Raw genomic sequence first — 13,908 nt, 5'->3', positions numbered from 1 at the left:
TTGAAGCATCCATGGCAGTTGGAGATTCAGCTGAATTCATGTGCGTTTGAGTTTCTAATTCATCACCAATCGCATCCACAAGCATTATAGAAGGATTCTGGAGCTTTACAAGCCTTGAAGCAAGCTGAATCCAACCTCTGTTCTTCAAGAGGTCAGAATTCGAGTTCCTTATTTTTGCAAATCATTATGCTAGTTGTATAGATCATTGAATGGTGGTAATTCTAGTACAAATTTGGAGTGATTTGGTGCTATATACACAAAGTTATGTTCAATTGAAGTTTTGATGTTAATCTTTGATTCCTTCGATCCAAGCATGTTATGGTGTTTTTGCATGAATTGTTGTTTGATCCATAATGTATGTGGCATGGCGAGTTGAATGGTGTGAGTTTTATTGAATTCTGGACATGTTGGTGAAATCTGGAAATTTCCAGATGAAGATCTTCATGATCTTCATCGTGCATGCATGATGTTCTTCGTTTCCAGATTACCTAGGATTTTTGCTACGGATTTAGCTAGGAAACGCATGTGGTTTGCTACGAATTCTGGAATGCGCGCGTGTTAGGGTTTGAATGTCCAAACGCTGTCGTTTGGTTGATGCGCGCGCTTGGATTCAAAATTGGTACCGGTTCGATCCCGGTTGAGGACATTTCTTCATTGCCTTGCATTTTTCTCATGTTCCTTCATATTCTTCATGCTTGCTTCACATTTTCATTTTCAATTTTCCTCAACTTCAAAAAATCATTTAAAATTGAAAATTAATCCAAATGATCTCCAATTTTTTGCATTGTGATCCTTATGTTGTCTAATTTTTTGTGATTATTAAAATGCAAGTTGTGCCTGGCTTTAAAAATGGTTAGCCCTAGGGAGATTGAACATGTGTTCATTTGTGCTATTGCCTTATTCATTTGATCATAAAATGCTTGTTTCTTATCCAATACTTCTGAAATTTTGCATGCTATTTCTAGACATGTTGAGTGATGTTTTGGTTTTGGTTTGAGATTTTTCCCATGATTCATCTCTGTTTTATGATTATGCTAAGTTGGTGTGACAATTTGTGTCACACATGTGATTGGTTGACTTATGCTATGTGATTGCCATGCCTAATGATGTCCAATGCCTCTGATTTTTTGTGTGATGATCATGTTGTATGTCCTATTTACTCATGAATTTTGCCAAGATTTTTTGAGTCAGTTTTGATTTGATGTGCATTTGTTTCTTCTGATGTCTCAATATGATCACCATTTGCATACCTTGCCATGTTTTGTTCATGAAATGAATATGATTAATGATTTTGATGTGGGACTTTTTGAGATGTGTTCTTGATTGAATGAAGGTGATTCATGTTAAATTTCATGCTCTGTTTTGGATTTTTGACCCTCCTTTGACCCTAGGCTTTGACCTAGTGACTTGTGGCTTACATGTGGGTTTTGATTTCAGGTTTAAACATCCAAGTCCATAGTTGATGATGCTTCCACATTTGAGCATTGATGTTTGCTCTTGGTTACTAACACTTGTGTGTTTTGTAGGTTGATGTTAGCTCATTTGAGTTTGCTTTGTGGCTTGCACATTGTGAACATTGTCTGTCTGTTTGTTATTGCTTGTTGATTGTTTGTCTGTACAGTTAAACTGATTAGTTTAGATTTTTCACAGGTACCTAAGTTGCTTTGATTTCTTTTGAACTTGCTTTTGCTTTGCTTGGTTGCTTAACCACTGAGGTATAATTTCTCTGACTTCATGTAGTCTGGAAGACCTGTCCTGTTATGTGGGCAGGCACCTGTCTGAAGCCCTCCTTAAGAGGCAATGCTTGTGAATGTTTACTTTTGTGCCAAGCAGGTAAAGACCTCTTAGGAGGCAATTGGCAGATAAAAGGGATGTGAAATCCATCCCCTGCTATTCAGTAGAGTCATTCATCCTGCTCACACCATTGTGTTGATGCACTTTGAATACAAACCCAAGATCCTATTGAGTCAGTCATCTGTGGAGAAGAGTTCCTACATTCTGAACTCCCACACTTTCTACTTTGAGTCAAGCTCTCCCAGGCCAGGGATAAGAGCTGTGAGGTCTTACCCTCACTTCCCATTTCATCTGCTTCACCCTAACTCTCAATGTTAGGGTTAAGAGCTAACTACACCCGATTCCAGTTGGCTTGTGTTTCACAGCCTAACCTTGTATGAGCCCAATTGTGTGCATATAGTGTGTGTGCTTGCTTTGTGTGCTTGTATGTATTTGCTTGTGCTGTTTAGGATAGCTCGCTTCCTGTGCAAGTTAGATAGAAACCTTAACATAGGGATCGTATGCATGACAACTTCTAGGCTCGAGTCGTAGTCTCCCTAGTAGTTTGTGTCTCCCTTTGTCTCTGGTTAGGACAGAATTTCTTTCCCTGCGTAGGGGAACTACGTCGCCCTGATCCTCATACCAGATGAGGTACGTAGGCAGGAGATGAGCTGATCTCTCCGGGCGCCCTTTTTCTTTTTCAACCCTTTGTGTGTGTTTGGAGTCTGACGTAAGTCCAACGATTGGCAGTTGGTTTCCTGTGTCTTGTTTGCTTGTTGGAGTCTAACGTAAGTCCAGCGATTGGCAGTCGGTTTCCTGTGTGTGTGTTTGTTGGTTCGGAGTCTGATGTAAGTCCATCGATTGGCATTCGGTTTCCATGTTTACCTGCTTGTGTGGAGTCTGACATAAGTCCAGCGATTGGAATTCGGTTTCCTGTTTGTGTTTTGTTTGGCGTGCGTTAGCCGAGCTACGAGTGCTCTGATTCTTCTCCGGTTAGAGAAGATACGTATGCATAGGTGTAACACCTTAAAATTTGCCCTCCTCTCTTGGGACTAGCATTAACATATTTGCATATCATTTTAGGGCATTAGGCATTTCATATTGCATAGCATGTGGTTACATTGTGCAAGCCATTCTCCCAAGTCTTGATCAGAAGATGAGAAAGTCAAGTGCAAGCCTAGGGTTTTATTGACTGATCATGGCCATCTGAGGATTGGGCTGTGAATTAGGGTTTCATGATTCTCCAAGGGTATTGGTCTTCATCTTGATTGCAATGATACATCATCATCATCATAATTGGATGTCATCAGAAGATTGAAGAAGATTCCTTGAGATTAGGGTTTTGACCACTGGTCAACCCTAATCAGCTGTATTGGGCCAATTAGGGTTGGATCAGGAGATGGGGTCTGTAATAGTGGATGTGGGGTTCATTTTGTGATTATATTGTGCTTATTGAGGCTAGGGTTTCACCCTTGAGCCATTGCAGTTGAAGATTGGGGTTCAAATTGATCTATGCATTGCCAGGTTCATCTATTAGATGAAAAGTCAATTGTGGTCAACTGTACATGATCTGATGGATTTGGAGGTGGAAATGAGTTGAAGACACTTCATTCATGTTGGAACAAGTGTTATATGACGTCTCAAAGCTTAAGAATGAAGAAAATTAGGTCAGGACAAAAACTGCCAAAAATAGAAAGTGGCTTGTAATTGAAGTTTCCAAAAATGGAAAGTTTTGGACCTCAAAGCCACGTGTCCAAAGAAGCTTCAAATGAAAATTTGTTCAACATGAAAGTTGTAGATCTTGTTCTCACCTTTCCAAAAAGTCCAAGAACTTGAAAATCCAATGTATGGTTGGGAAATTAGGGCTCAGTGAATTTCAAAAATGACCTGTAATCAGGAGGCCATAACTTCCACATAATCTGTTCAAATTGCAAGTTCTTTATATGCACAAACTCCATTTGACATGTACTTTGAGGGTGCATCATTGGATTTGTTCAAAAATGGCCAAGGCAAAAAGTCACTTTTTAACTGGACAGCTGAATTGGACCAGGGGCAAAATTGTCCAAATGTCAAAATAATTGGAATTTTTGAATGGGACTTTTTCCAACACCTCAGGAATGGCATTTTAAGGGTGTTTGAATATTCATTTCATGGCTAAGGCATGTAAATTGGATTTTGGCTTGGAAAATGAAGTGCTAAAAATGGACATTTTGCAAATACATGGTGAATTTGAGAAATACTCCACCAATGGACATGAAACAAGTTTCTACACATCACATGTGTCATTTAGAAGGTGTATGTGCTGTCAAAACAGCTGGCACTAGCTGGCATGATGTATTTACCATTTTGCCCTTGTTTACAAAATGACAATTTCACTTAACATTCCATTTTGCTAATTAAGTGGATTAAGGCATGATTAAGCTACCATATATAATCTAAATCATCTCCTAATCATAACAACATTGCACAATTACCAAAACCAGATCTGAAACTTCCACATTCTCTCAAAACCCTCAAGAACACAAACACTTTCAATTCCAAAATTCTCCATCAATTCTACACCAAAGTTCGAAATTCTTTTTGGTTTGAATTCACATAATCATCCTCTCAAACTGTTTTGATGATTTGGAGGGAGAGGAGTATGAAATCGCAGCTGCATCTTCAAGCATCATCCATGGTGAAATTGAATTTTGAGCATTAGGAGCAACATTGATCGAACCTGAGCTTCGCACCTTGCTTCTTCATCCTTATACAACATCTGTTTTGGACTAATTCACGCGAAGAACAACTCCATAAGCACTGCCATTCCAGGTACCTTCGAGTTTCGATTGTCATATTTTGCTCAATAATCATGTGCTTTCGAAAGAGCTTGCTATGTAGATCATCATGATAGTTTTGGAATTGCGAATGGATGACTGTGTAGGGAGATATTCGGATTCGAATTTTGGATGTGAAACCCTAGATCGAGTGATTCGTGAGTTTTAGGAATTGTTAAGTTGAATAGAGTTGATATTCATGATCCTCTTGTTTAGACGGTTAAAACGGTTATAAGCATGCCAAGTTTCGTGAACTTTTGATGTTCATCCATTTTGTGAAAATTCTGGAAATGTGTGTGTTGAAGACGATGAGAGAGATGAGTTTGATCCAAAAAACTGTTTGAAAATTTGAAAATAGTGTTTCCCTCCCGCGCCATGCTGTAATTACAATAATGCCACTGTACAAATTCAATTAATTTGTTTAATTCTAAAAAATTCCATATCACATTAAAAAATTCACAAAAAATTGTAGAAAATCCATAAAAATGTGAGGATTTTTTCTATGACTTTGTTGATGAGTGTAGAATTTTTTTGACCTATTGGTCAAAGTTGTGCTTGGTAAAATTATTATTTGGCCTAGGCTTATTTCACATGTGTCCACTTTTGCCACATTTTACCATTTGGTTCATGAAATGCTCATAGTGTTAAATAAATTCTTGAAAATTTTTGTGATGATTGTGGACTCATTGATGTTCATTTATATGTAAATTTCATGCATTTTTGATACCTGGTCAATGAGCAGCAAATTCTGGAACTTAGGTGTGACAATTTGTGTCACACCTCATTATGTCAACTTGCTGGATTTTTTTTAGTGACCTATACTTGTTGGATTAATGTGAAATTTTGCATGATGGTTGATTAACATGTCAAGATGCTATGTGAATTTTTGTGGAATTTTATGTGGCATTTTCAAATTGATTGCTATTTTTCATCTCTGGTGATCATTTATGCAAGCTCATGTGACATAGGTTGGTAGATTGATTGGGAAATGCTCATATGGTACTGTATAAACATGAAATTTGATATGCTTGTAATAGACACATGATGTGACATTCCTGTTTTGGTCTCATCCATTTCTTTTTTGTTTTCATTGAGTTATGAATTTTTGAAGTGGAAGCATGTATTGATGATGTGATTTGGAGCATGAAATTGTGACTGTTTTTGTTGATTTTCATTGACATGGTTCCATTTGCCCAATTAAGCTCAAATTTGGTGTGCCATACCTGGATTAGCCCCTGTTTAGGTGTATTTAATTTGAGAAATTTTAGATTTGTTTTGATGTGGATTTGAATGCAATAATTCTGTTTGTATGCTTGGTGCCTCATTTGGACTAGTTTGCCTTATTTTGTGCATAGCATGAACATGATGAATGATATAAACATGAGACCAATGATGTTTGCTCTTGTTTGACATTAATTTGAGTTTGGTTGGTGAATACCTTGCTGTTTAGAAATTTTTCTTGCTTTTGGACCCTAGGCTTGGCCTAGTGGTCTAGTTGCTAATGTTTGCTTGATTTTTCAGGATCAAAAAGCAATGCACATGGATAATGGTTCAAATCAATTTTAATTGATGTTGTTGATGTTTGTATACTAACATAACATTGTTTTGTAGGTTGTGGAGCTTGGGCTTAAGCCTTGAGCTTGCCTTGTGTTGTGCATAGTTTGTGTAAACTGATTGATTGAACACTTGCTGTTTGGTTTTGTCTGTCTGAGTACTAACTGTGTTGGATTGTTTCCAGGTACTTTAGTTGCTCAGTTCCTTGTGAACTTTTGCTTTGCGTTGCTTAAGCAACTCGCATTGAGGTAAGTCCTCTTGACTTCATGTAGTCTGGAGACCCGGCTGTTACCGGGCCGGGCAAATAAATGTCTGAAGTCCTCCTTAAGAGGCAATGATTGTGGTTGTTTATTTTTAAGCCCAAGCAGGTGAAAGTCCTTTAAATAAGGCAATTGGTGGAAGGTAGGGGTATGCAGCCTACCCCCCACTATTCAGTTGAGTCTTCTCCTTGCTCCCATTACATGGTTGAAGCATTGAGATCCTAACCCAAGATCCTGTGCAGTGCACATTGAGTCAGAGTCTCCGAGTATAGAAGGGTTCCCCCATTTTGGACCCATGCTCATTTGTCAGATGCTCTCCCTGGTTAGGGATATGAGCTGTGAGGTCTGATCCTCACTTCACCTCTTCATCTGCTTCACCTTAGCCTCGTAATGGCAAGGTTAAGAGCAAGTCAAAACCATGTACAGACGACTCGCTTCGGCGGTCAAACCCCTTTGATTGAGCCTCTTGTTTGGTTATAGCGGGTGCTCTGTGAATCTCTGATTGACATGCTTGTTTGAGATGCCTGTTCTCATTTGATATATGATGTATGCTTGTATGCTAGCTTCTTTCCTGGTTAGGATAGGCTTGTTTATGCAAGTAGGATAGAAAACTGAACTTAGGTGAACGATGCATGACAACATTAGGCTCGAGTCTCAGCTCCCTAGTCGTGTGTCTTTCCCGGTTTCTGGTTAGCAATTTAGTCCCTTTCAGGGGAACTACATCGCCCTGATCCTCGTGCCAGACGAGGTATGTAGGCAGGTGGTCGTGCGAGACCACTCCGGGCAACCTTTTTCTTTTTTGCGTGCGTTTACTTGTTATCTGATTGTGTTTTGGCTCGGATGCCGATGTAAGTCCAGGATTGGCTGTCGGGCTCCACGTTTGCCCTTGTGTGCGTGTTTTGGTTCGGATGCCGACGTAATTCCATCAAGTGGTTGTCGGGCTCCATGTTTGCCACCCTTGCTTGTTTGATTGTTTTGTGTTGTTTGGCGTGCGTAAGCCGAACTACAGTGGCTCTGATTCTTGTTCCAGACAAGATATGTAGGCATAAGGTGCGACGCCTTATCGAGCCCGTTTCTCTTAACCCCACCTGCGTTCCCTGTGTGTGTGTGATGTTTAGCAACCTTTTCTTTATTCTAGGACGTGGATCCCTAGGAGTACCTAGGACGTGAGGGGTGCTAATACCTTCCCCTCGCGTAACCGACTCCCGAACCTTTTCTCTCTGGTCGCGAGACCATGTCTTTCCAGGTTTCTCTGAGCGTTTCCTTTCCCTATCTTGGGATAAATAACGTTTAGTGGCGGCTCTGTGTGTTTTTATTTTTAGGCTCGCCGGTTGATTTTTCGCAGGATGCGACAGCTGGCGACTCTGCTGGGGAATTCCGATGTAGACCTATGCTGGTCCATCGTCCCTAAGCGAGTCCTTCCTAGCGTTCTAGGATTGGTTTGGGTTGCTTATTGTGTGTTGTTTATTTATTGCATTTATTATTCTAACCCATGTATATATGTGCATTAAATACGTGCATGCATCATTACTGTCATGTTGCCATCTTCCTCTGCAGGTGGTTCTGTTACTTTGGGGTGGGTGTTCTGAGCGGGGCTAAAACCCAGGCCCGAGTGTACACTTAGGATTAGTGTGGTCTCATGTCGCTCATGTGTCGGTTGGGCATATTGTTGCGGCGTGACATACCACAAGTCGGACGAGGTTCATCTGAGAAGTGCTCTTCCAGTGGGGTTCTCCACTTTGGTTGGGTTATCTCTTTTGGGCTGTTGACTCTGATGACCGATCATTTCCCGGATCTTTGGTTTAGACGATCTTAAGGGAGCTACAATGGCACACCCGCAAGGGCAAACCCATTGAGTATCTCCGCCCGATTGTCGAGACTATTATCCGCCTTAGGATGACCTGTTTAGAATTAACCTGTGAGGGGAGGTTGATTTGTTCAGATGCATAATCAGATGGTGACTTTTTGAGCTGTGATTCAGAGACATATTTATGAGTCGGATTTATGGTTATTTGTTGCCGTGACGCCGGAGTGCTGTCCGTGATTTATCAGTGGGGATCCGTTTATTTCGGATTCCCCGGGCCGAGATATTTATCAGTGGGGACCCGTTTATTTCGGATTCCCTGGGCCGATTCAGATGGTGATGGTGTGTCTGATCAGAGACCAGTGGTGATGATGATGTATCTGTCTTCCGTTTATTTCGGAACCCGTGGGTCAGAATTGTGATTGTGTATTCCTCAGATGGTTATGATCAGTTCAGAGCCCAGATTCAGTGCAGATGATCAGATGGCTTGGAGGATGGCAACGCATTGCATTCATTCATCAGCATCATTGCATCTTGCATTAATTACATCTAACACATGTTTACCCATATGCAGGGACCCTTTGGATCGAGATCTTGGCTGAGAGACTTTCTATTCAGAGATGAGAAGACCCGGCTTGAAGGACGATGTTGCTTACAGTTTCTTTGACCCGGATATCAGTGTGCTGAAGGATATGATAGCATTGATCACTCCTGACCATGTGGGGTTGTTTCGTGAGGTATGTGGGGGTATTCTGAAGGTGGTTTTCAGGCTCATGGACAGAGACAGGAGTGCCATCCATACTCTACTTCAGTTTTACGATCCCGAGCTGAGATGTTTTGTCTTCCCAGATTATGTGCTAGGGCCGATGTTGGAGGATTATGCTGATATTTTGGGTATCCAGATCAGGGATCAGGTTCCTTTCCGTGTTACTAAGGAAGAACCTGATATTGGTGGGATTTCTCGTGCCTTCTATCTGAGTCCAGAAGTTGTGAAGGGTAATCTGAAGGAGAAGGGTAAGCTGCCTGGTTTTCATCTGAGTTTCCTAGAGGCTAAGGCTAAGGAGCAGTCAGAGATGGGGAATTGGGAAGCTGTCTGTGCTTTGGTTGCTGCGAGCATTTATGGGATCATTCTGTTTCCGAACCAGAAGAACTTTGTGGATATCAATGCCATCCGCTTGTTTATTCGAAGGAATCCTATCCGTACATTGATTGGAGATGTCTATTATTCGGTTCATAACCGGAATGAGAAGAGGCGTGGGGGTTTGATTCGATGCTGTGCGCAGTTATTGGTCAAGTGGTTTATGGGTTACTTACCATCCAAGGGTGCTTTTGTTCTTCTGGGCCAGAATGTTACTTGGGCGACCAAACTGATGGGCTTGAGAGCTAAGGACATAGATTGGACTCACAGTAGCGGGGTTGGCCAAGATTTCATCTGCAGTTGCAGGGGTTTTCCTAATGTGCCGCTTATAGGGGTTCAGGGTTGCATCAATTACAACCCGACACTTCTTAAGAGGCAAATGGGATTCGCTATGGAGCTTCCACCGTACAAGAGTGAGATTCAGGAATCTGTGTACTTCCCGGTTGAGGGTAATCAGGATAGGGTAAAGCAGGTATCCGATGCATGGCGCAGCATTCAGAGGAAGGGCAAGGCTTCCTGGGGTAGAGCTAACAACAGATCTTTTCCTCCGTTCGATGATTGGCTCAGGAAGAGAGTGGAGCTTACTTGTCTACCATTTCCTATGGTCGATCCGTGGTATCCGTTGGTTGAGGAGACTCCTTCTACTGTTAGTATGGATGAGTTCTTAGAGATGAAGCGGGAACGAGATCAGCTACTTGCAGAGAAGACGGAATTAGAGATGAATGTTGCTCGGGTTCAGAGAGCTAATCAGGAGCTCAAAGCAAAGATGGAAGATCAGGATAAGCGACATGCTCTGGAGACCAAGCGCTTTGAGATGGATACAGCCTATTATGGGAAGATTAGCCAGGCTTTAGCATCGTCCAACAGGGAGCACGATATCACCAAGGAGAAGCTGTTCAGAGCATCGAAGGTGATTGAAGATGAAAAGAGGAGGCAGATCATTGTCCGGGATCAGAGAGATGACAGAGTCAGGGGTCTCATTGCTGAGTGGGAGGCAAAGCTACAAGTCAAGGAGTCAGAGAAGCTAAAGATCATTGCAGAGAGAGATCACTATATGGCTGAGAGAGACCACTACTTCAGGCAGATGAAGATTCATCAGAAGGAAGTTGGAAGACTACAGCAGGAGAACACCGAGCTCAGGTTCGCCGTAGAGTTCGCGAGGATGGAAGACGAGATAGGGCCACCTGCGGGACCCTCATCCAGTTAGATCTTTCATTTGTGTTGGATTACCGTCAGGCCTGTTGACGGAATTCACTTGTTTGTATCTCTTTCCTATTCTGGAAGATTGTATTTTGATATTTGGCTGATGTATGACTATGGCACTGTTTGTGCACCTTTTGGTTATGTGATGGTGATTTTCTATTCAGTGATTGGTTTTCAAGCTTTATTTGCTTTGCTGTATGCACTCTCACAGGCACACACATGGTTGGGGGTATCATGCTAAGTCACGTATCTCCGATCTGCACAATGAAATCAAATGATGAATGACAGAATATTGAGGCCGGATTATTATTTGTCTCAGTGATGCCAGGATCAAGAGACGAAGTGTCCTTCATATGGATAGACACTGCATCCATGCATTGATCATAATAACTGTGCTTTGTTTTGCAGGTGTTTGTTACTGATGTGCTTGCTTGTGACAGGAATCATTGCTCGCGCTCGGAGGATAGTTCCTTTGCACGCTACACGCCCTCACAGATATTATACCCGGAGAAATACGCCCAGACTCATGGAGCTTCCCAGTGCTGATATGCTGGAATTGAAAGAGAAAATGAGCGAACTGATCAATATAATGCAAGGTTTTGCCATTGGTCAGAAGGCTCTGGCGGATAAGGTTGAGAAACTCGAGCGGGTTTCTGCTGTGAATAGTGGGGTCAACCTGGATGGAGTCTCCAACCAGGGGCAAGGATCTCGTGATGGTGGGAAGAGAACAACGGTTGGGTTGGTGAACAATGCTGGTGGTCAACCTGGGCCAAGTCAGAACCTGAAGGACAACTTTGTGCCTCCGTTTTATGGTTTTGATGATGATCAGGAAGAGGATAGAGAGGCGGATCAATTTTCCATACAGAACGAGCCTTTTGTGCCTTACAATATTCCTCCGCAGAATAAGGAAATCCAGATGCTGGCTGAGAAGATAAAAGTGCTTGAGAGCTATGCCACGCCTGGGGTGGTAAACATGTCCAACATGGGATTGGTGGAGGGAATTGTGATTCCTCAGAAGTTCAAGGCGCCTGCGTTCGATAAATATAATGGTAGTTCTTGCCCGGAAACTCATCTCCAGGCATTTGTCCGCAAAATCTCGGCATACACTGCAGATCAAAAACTGTGGATGTACTTTTTCCAGGACAGCCTGTCGGGGGGCTCCTTGGAATGGTACACCAAGTTGAGATCTTCTGATATAAAGAATTGGCAGGATCTGGGAGATGCTTTCTTTAAGCAATACCAATTTAATGCAGACATGGCTCCGAGTCGTACCCAGCTGCAGGGTATGTCTCAGAAACATAATGAGGGCTTTAAAGAGTATGCGCAGAGGTGGAGAGAACTGGCTGCAAGGGTGCAACCTCCTCTCGTCGATCGTGAGATGTCGGACTTATTCATGGGGACCCTGCAGGGGCCGTTTGCAGAAAGAATGGTGGGATGTCCTGTCACCAATTTCTCAGACATTGTGGTGGCAGGCGAAAGAATAGAGAGTTGGTTAAAGCTGGGCAAAATTCAGGGTGCGTCTTCTTCTTCTTCAGGGTCGAAAAAGCCGTTTGGTAACAATGGTGGACAGAGGAAGAAGGAAGGAGACACTAGTGCAGTGTACACTCAACGTGGACCCAGTAGGGACCGTTACTTCCAGCATAATGCTGCAGTAACAATTCCTGCTGAGTCTCATTCAGCACAACCGCAACAGCAACAGCAGCAGCCACAGCAACAGAGAAAACAACCCTTTCAGCAGAGACAACAAAGGGCTGGTTATCAGATCCGAGGCAGAGCGCAGGATCGTCAGTTTGATAGGCCTCCAGTGAGCTATGCTTTCTTGTTTAAGAAGCTGCAAGATTTGGGCCTTGTGCAAACTAGAACTCTGGCACCTTTGAGACCTGATCAAAGGCCGCCCAGCTATGATGAGAATGCCAAGTGTGAATTCCACTCAGGTGCGCCTGGGCATAATATTGAGAACTGTAAAGCTTTTAAGCACACAGTTCAGGATTTAGTGGATTCCAAAGCGATCAACTTTGCTCCTTCTCCCAATGTCAATGCAAATCCCATGCCCGCGCATGGTCAACGGGGAGTAAATGCTATCTCTGCGGAGGAAAGGGTTGGGTTGGTGTCTGTGGATCAGATGAAGACGCCCTTGGCTGAGTTGAAGCGTCAACTGCTGATGAATGGGGTTTATCCGGGCTGCGGGTCTGAGTGTACTGAATGCACTACTTCTGCCAACGGTTGTGAGCTTCTGCGGAGGCATGTCCAGGGTCTGATGGACGCAGGGGTCGTTGTGATTGAAAGGGCTGAAGGAAAGAGTGAAGAGGTCTCCACCATAACTATATACTATGATTCGGTGGATTTGTCAAATCTGGTGGAGGAGGCCCCAGTTACCATCACGGTACCTGGGCCAATTCCATATGACAAAGATGATGCCGTACCTTGGCATTATGGGGGGGAGGTATATTGTAATGGTGAGAGGTTGGAGGAACAATCTGCTAGTGAAACCACCGTGCTAAAGGTGGATAATGCCGGTCCCAGCGGTTTCACTCGCAGCGGTAGGTTGTTTGCTCCCGACGCTTTGAGAAGGGGAGAGGAAGAAAAAGATAAGATAGAAAAGGCCGAGGCTTTAGCCAGGGCAAAAGGAAAATTTGTGGTGAATAATGAAGGTACTCCTGTGACGACACCGACGCCTGCGGGGTCGGATAGTAAATTTGATGATGAAGCTGAGGAATTTCTGAGGATCATCAAGAAGTCAGAGTACAAGCTGGTGGATCATTTGCAGCAAACTCCGTCCAAAATCTCCATTCTTTCATTGTTGCTGAGCTCAGAGGGGCATAGGGAGGCCTTATTGAAGATTTTGAAGAAGGCCTATGTTCCTCAAGAAATCACAATTAACCAACTGGAGACCGTGGTATCTAATGTTCATGCCAGCCATGGGCTGGGTTTCACGGATATGGACCTGACAGTGGACGGCAGGAACCACAACCGGGCTTTACACATTGCAATGGAATGTAAAGGAGCCGTGCTTTCGCATGTGCTGGTTGATACCGGCTCCTCTTTGAATGTGTTGCCTAAGAAGGCCTTGGCAAAGCTGAATTGTGACGGACTGATTTTGACCCCGACTGATTTAATTATGCGGGCATTTGATGGGTCAAAACGGGCCGTGTTTGGAGAGGTGGAGTTACCAGTAAAAATTGGCCCGGAGGTGTTTAAGTCAACCTTCTATGTCATGGACATCCAGCCAGCTTACAGTTGCTTGTTGGGTCGCCCATGGATCCATGCTGCGGGAGCAGTTACTTCGACTTTGCACCAGAAGTTGAAATATGTCTGGGGAGGTCAGGTTGTCACCGTCTGCGGAGAGGAGGATATTTTTGT

This window comes from Lathyrus oleraceus, chromosome 2 (genome assembly GCF_024323335.1).
Source record: "Lathyrus oleraceus cultivar Zhongwan6 chromosome 2, CAAS_Psat_ZW6_1.0, whole genome shotgun sequence".
Taxonomy (NCBI): domain Eukaryota; kingdom Viridiplantae; phylum Streptophyta; class Magnoliopsida; order Fabales; family Fabaceae; genus Lathyrus; species Lathyrus oleraceus.
This window is presented reverse-complemented; position numbering follows the sequence as displayed.